Source organism: Triticum dicoccoides, chromosome 4A, assembly GCF_002162155.2.
Source record: "Triticum dicoccoides isolate Atlit2015 ecotype Zavitan chromosome 4A, WEW_v2.0, whole genome shotgun sequence".
NCBI classification, from domain to species: domain Eukaryota; kingdom Viridiplantae; phylum Streptophyta; class Magnoliopsida; order Poales; family Poaceae; genus Triticum; species Triticum dicoccoides.
The window spans coordinates 194,991,170-194,998,019 of NC_041386.1; positions in this window are offsets into that span (position 1 = coordinate 194,991,170).

A 6,850-nucleotide genomic window follows, 5' to 3' on the forward strand; every position below is an offset into this window, starting at 1 on the left:
GCGGCGAGAAGCTCTCGGCCGCGGTGGGAGATGGGGCTAGGGGGCGAGAACGGAGGGGGCGAGCACAGGAGAGGCAGCGGAGGCTCACAGCGGATCCATTCGAGGCGGAGACGAGGCCGGGGATGGTCCGGAGCCGGCGAATCGAACGGCAGCGAGTTCCGGTGGCCGAGGAGGGGAACGGCGACGTGGGCGGCGATGCAGGGCTCCCGGCGTCACGTGAGTTGGTGGGGACGAAGAGGAAGGCGCGGCGGTTCCTCTGGAAGCATCGCCGAGGCGAGGGGTGGACACTGGCCGCGGTGGAGCTCGTCGGTGCTCTCGGGTGCTCGTGGTCGATCGTGAGAGAGAGAGAGAGCAGAGGGGATAGGGACGGAGGGAGAGATACGGGAGAGTGAGAGAGTTCGTGGGGGCCGCGTGGCGTCTCCAGGGAGTAGTGGAGGCAAGCAGGGAGGCAGGAGGTGGCCGAAGCAGGGAGGAGGTGGCCGGGGCGCGTGGCCGCGCGCGCCGGGCGCGTGCCCGTCCTCCTGGCAGAGGAGGAAGGCGACAGGGGAGGGAGGCGGCGGTGGGCTGGGCCAGCGGGAGGAGCTGGCCAGCTGGGCCGGCTACAGGTAAGTGGCCCAGGTAGTCTCTCTCTCTCTCTTTCTTTTTCTGTTTTTATTTATTGTTTTCTATTTTGTTCTGTTTTGTTTTAGTTTAGTAAAATACTAAACCATTTTAATAAATTCTGTAGTTTATTATGTGGCTTACTAAAATATATACAAAGCCACTCACAAACTTCCAGAATTATTTGGAGTCATATTTAATATATATTAAATATAAATCCAAAGCAAATAGTTATTGGATTAATTCAAATGGCCAAAATAAATATCTCTGTGATTCCAAAAATATTGGTTTAAATTTTACCTCTCACCAATATTTCCATGGAATAGCAGGAACATTTTCTTGGACTCATTTGATGAAATTTAAATGTTGGTTATTTTTAGAGGTCTTCTGAGGCTTTGAAAATTCCTCAATTCAATTTCATTTGAATTTAAACACGATGCTCACATGAGGTCTAGCCTAGTGCATTACCAGAAGCTAGGGATGTGACAACTCACCCCCACTAAACAAGAATCTCGTCTCGAGATTCAGGCGTAGGGTAGGCTGAAGGGGAAACGCAAACTAGTACAATCTTCACGATCCCGGTTGCACTTCAAATGAACGTTGATTTGAACACCATCTTTGTCTTGTCGTCTTGCTCTGAGAACTCCAGCTAATCATGACAAGAAGAGGAAAGGAAAACTCTGGAAGGATCGGTCTTCTCGAAGATCGAACAACTCACGTAATGAGACATAAGACCATCTCTCGGGTTGAGACACGAGATACACATCAAGAGGGGTGGAAAGAAATGGACGACGAAGGTTCACCTAGGTGGACAACAATTCCACACTTAAGAAGGTGGTAATCGATTGTCAACGTAGCGAGGATTTTAGTTGCCATGATACCACGACGAAACATCCTGGAGGAGGGTGATCCGTAGATTATTGCCTTAAGTGGCAAAAAGAATTACCTTTGATATAGAGATCATTGAGACTCTCTATATCAGCCTAAGGCAAATCACAGCAATCGATTGGCGGGGTCGGTAGAATGGCATACTCAAACTTGGATGATGTGGATTACCTTGTTGAAGACAACGCAATGGATGAATTTTGCTTATCACCGGAAATGGAGGAGACCCATGGTAGAATGGCACATTGGTGGTGCAAGCTGGGAACAAAATGCAAATGCTGGGAATGATTCTGGTAACTAGGGAAGAACCCAACAATAGAGAGTGATTTCACGGTTTGAGAAGGTCATAGCATTGCCGAGGAAAACTGAGAGGAATCCAAGGTGGTGCTGATGATAACACGTAGCGCTTGTGCGTGCTCCCAAGAACTTGAGCATTTCCATAATCATCAAGGTTTTACCAACATCCGTGTCAAGGGTCCTGGCAACACAACATACTACCATGATGAATAGCGATGGACGATGCAGATGCAAAGGAGGATAATACTTTCTCAGATTTCACCTTAGCGAGCCAAGGAACAAAATCTGGACGATCGACCGAGAGACATTTAGCACTCCGCTTCTAATGTTCTCCTTGATGTGCTAGCGTATCCCATTCATAGATATGGTTTGATAACTAGAACATCAAGTAAAAGGTCGGACTTCAGGAACACAAAAATCCATAGGGGCAACTAGGGAGTAAACCCTACAAAATCCTATGAGGAGGTGGCCAACTTCATCAATCAAGATATTATAATAACAGGTCTTCCGGCTGGGTGTGTTGGCCACGACATCCACTTTACCGGTTATCGCGCGACCAATATTATAATTCTTGGGAAATATTCCAACCATCATATCTGCCTGAGATTCAGATCTGGTTGGTGTCAGGATATTCCAGACTCATCGAGTCTAGGAAGAAAAACGGAAAGTTTGCGACGCAATTCGACGAGATGACGTTGCGGGATTCTCGGGAGATGAACTACGATAGCAAGCTCCAAAACATGAGCTGGTTCTGCTACAAACATGTGAACACGTTGTCCCAGACAAGCATGGCCACGTAGTAGTCTTATAATCAAACACTACCGAGTTCAGGTGGGGAACCATAATCGAGGATATCGAAGCCTTTACGCAAGTCCATGGATTAGATCCCAAGCATAGACTTCTTTTCCTTGAACAAGTCAATCAGTGGCTTAGTGTGCTAGGGACACATATAGAATGAAGGTTGCAAGTCTCCAGACTACAGAATACTTCGCACGTGTGCATGACTGATTTGGGATGATTCCAAAGGAGCAAAAACAAACTTTCTCGAATTCACGACGGCAACTTACATCAAAATGCACGTGAATCAAAGGAAGTCACTCCTTTCATCAAACAAGTACTTCATGAGCTAGCATGAAGAAAATGCTTTCAAAAGTTTCCAACACTAACTTAATGTTCAACAACATCATGGAAGATAAGGATGTTGTCAATGGGCTCAACAACAATTCATCTGGGTTTCCTCTTAAAAGGAATTCCATAGTTAAGTGAACACGGTGATAGCATTGGTTAGACCAAAGATGTAATGGTGTATGCTCGAGGGATCAACCACGAATAAGACAACATTACGAGCATCGTTGGTACTGATTTGATTTGACGATAGCCCACACTCAAATCAAAGGATTGATAAGACAGTAGGTGCAGCAACTGATCACAGGGACCAATCAATGAAGATATCATCTTTCTTCAACACTCACTACACAAGAATACCCCTTTGGAACGAACTAAGTCAGGCAAGCTTTTATCTTCCAACCCTCCAAGTTGTCGTTTAGCTTAACCAACTATCTCGGGGATATCTAACACCGATTCTTGGAGAGAAGGTGGTTCAATAGAAACCAACTTGATCACGAGCTCAACATTGCGGTCAGGTGACAGCCTGGTAATACTTCCGAGAAGATCTTCGGAAATCACGAACCACCGATATGTTACTAAGCTCGAGAACAATCTTGCTTTTCAGGGCAAGACGATATGATCAATAGAGCAAGGATTTGAAATAATCCTAACTCATCGATCGAGGAGTGAACCAGGAGAATGGACTAGGTAGCACGATCAATCTTAGAATGATGATTCAATAATCAACACACTAAGAATGAAATTATTGTCCTTTAACTACCCAGCAACGAGGTTGCTAGGCGTATTGATTTCACACATCACAATTCATTTGTCGGTATTCCGGTTGCATCAACATGAAGACCGAGGAATGACTAATGATGGCAAGAAGTATCACTGTACCAAGAGTTCATAGGATGGTGTGCAATTCCTATAACAATCCCGATATAAAGATGGTAATACTCTAAGGTAGAACAGAACAAAAGCTGGATTAGCAATTTGATCTGCGGAGCACAACTTCTTTGACCCAATCCTGGATATGGAAGAGGTACTGGAGTTTGTTTCTCCTAGTCATTCTGCGATAGAATGGCTTGACGGACCACAAGAGTAATAGGCATCGATAGACGAACGCACGCATACTCTTGACTATCAATTGATAGACGAGGGTCAGAAGACAACTAAAGAGGGACAACTCAAAGGACATACGATTTTCTGAGTTGTGGATGCATGGTTTAGCATGTCGAACGAATCCCACATATTTCTTCCGGATAACCCATGCAGAAAGGTAGAGCTGGCAGAGTCACAATATAGCATCGAGAACCCATCGAGAGCACTCTGATTGTGATCTTTCGATCAGCGAGGAACATCTGCCATAAGCGGTTCATAGTATTTGGAAGAAAGGAATACCACGAACATCGAGGACTAATGCAAGGTTACTAATATCCTGAAGGAACTAGCAAATACTATCAACATGAAGTAAGTAGGGTGAATCTCGGGTTCAAAAACCCAGGAACAGAATACCTACTACTAAGTAGCATCACGGGATGCTTTCGAGACTGATGGCCAGAATCATCACACTGGGAACACAAAACGTTGCTAGGTTACTAGGTGACTCCCTAAATACCTAGGGTCATAATAGTAACTCCAACATAGATGTCAAGGCAACAGAGTACCTCAACTCACTGATTAGTGTGGTTAATCTGGCCCAAAGGAACATTGAAACGGAAGGAAGAAATCTGCAAGTGCATCAGACTGTTTAGAAACCTGGAATAACTCGGGCAGCATAACGGCTGTAAATGCTCAGAAAAGATTTGAGACATTCACAAAAATGGTGGCATAACCACTCAGAAGCACAATATCAAGGTTTCGAGATCAACAGTTAACGTACAGAAGATAGTAGAAACTGAACTGAGGCTTGAATCAACAATCTTATAAGTCTACGGATTAGTAACACGTGATCCTGATAGAAAGAAGAGATAGCCTAGTTCTTAAACCCCGCAGGAAGATAAGATGACTCAGATCAGAAGGCATAAGGTATAAGGAGTAAAAGGAGCCTTACGTTCCATCCCACAATCAATTCCCTTATATAACTAAAGCATTTCTAGACTCAACTTCGACAAGTTTGGCTTGGTAATCCTACAGACAGTCAAGCTCTGATACCAACGCTGTCAGGACCCCGACTCGATGTCACATCGATCTAGCCGGTAACACCTCATATCACTTTGCGGCCTCACGCACGGTATCCCACGGGTGTCGCCTTACCTTTGCCCGGGACCGTTTGCGCCTTTTGGCTCACGTATATGATAGTGTCGCTAGCATCCATATGATAAGGAGCCCGGGCTGACATGACTAGTCGTAAACCCAAAGTGGCACAGACTTACAGGGACAGGCATTCATGACCCAGCTTCGAACGTGTCGGTCATCAGCAAGTGGGTCCGGGCTGTAGCACTGGGCTAGCAGGACTCCGGTAAACCGGGCTGTAGCGGGCTAACAGGACTCCGGTACTCAAAGCGTGACATTTCCCCGAAGGGACAGACACAGGAACGAAGAAGGACACATGCCGGCCAGCCTAAGTGTTCCAGAGCAGTAGCAAGCTACCATGGCTCAGCGGTAACACTAGGAGACATTTCCCGGTAAGAGAGGCTACTAAAGATAAACAACTAGATCGTCAGATCCCACACATACCAAGCATTTCAATAACATACACACAATGTGCTCGATATGTGCAATACAACATGGCATCACAAAATGACTCTACGACTCAAGTAGTTTATTCAATAGGCTCCGAGGAGAGAGATATTACAAACATGGGTCTCATGACCCAACAATCAGAGCATACAAGTCAAGCACAAGCGGAAGCTATCATGTTTGGGTACAGACATCTATAAATGAAAAAGGCTGAGAAGCCTGACTATCTACCAGATCCTGCCGAGGGCACAAGATCGTAGCTGAGGTATCAAGCTAAACGTCGAAGTCCAAGCGGAACTACTAGTGAGACTGAAGTCTCTCTGCAAAAACATAAAATAGGCAAACGTGGGTACAAATGTACCCAGCAAGACTTACATCAGATCTATCTACGCATGCATCATTATCAACAAAGGGGGTGGTGGAGTTTAACTGCAGCAAGCCAGCTTTGACTCAGTGGCTATCCTGAACTACGACTGCAAGTAACTCTTTTGAGGTGGCGCACACGAGTCCACATATTCACCATATCAATACACCACTATGGATCCGCTCCCGTCTCCCTACGAGAACGCCATCCATAGCACTCACGCTTATCTTGCGTATTTTAGAGTATCCACTTTCACTTGTCTATGAACTGATATAAGGGGTCCACGTTTCCATATCCGAGGAATCCGGCTATTCGAATAGATGATGTTAACCCTGCAGGGGTGTACTTCTTCACACACGCTTTCGCCACTTATCGCCCTGTACACGTCATGTACCTCGGCAACCTTCAAGCGGAAGCCGGGCGAGGGAGTCGGCCACGACCTGACTAACCGAACAAGTCTCTAGTCCAGGTTTATCGCCTATTCAGGTTCCATCCGCAAGGAGATCCGGCCGGGGTGTCGCTTACGGCCCCAAACGATGTGTGCAGGGTTCCCAAGCCCACCAACCGGGTGCCACTTGGTACACCGGGCCACTGTGCCTAGTCTGTCCCAAGCCCACCTGTACCGGGTGCCACTTGGTAGACTACTAACACTACCTACAAACACCAGAAACTAGTTGCAACTCCTGGACAGAGATCATGTTGATTAATAAGTCGAGAGGGGTCGAGTTACCGGAACCCAATGTGTGGTAGTAGCTGTTCATGGATCACAAACACAGAACTCAGTTCCTGAGGACGGCTGCAATGAGACAACCCACCATGTACTCCTACATGGCCTCTCACCGCTACCTTTACCAAATCGTGTTCACACAGTTAGCTCACACACCGTGGGACATGTTCACGCCTCTGATTCAT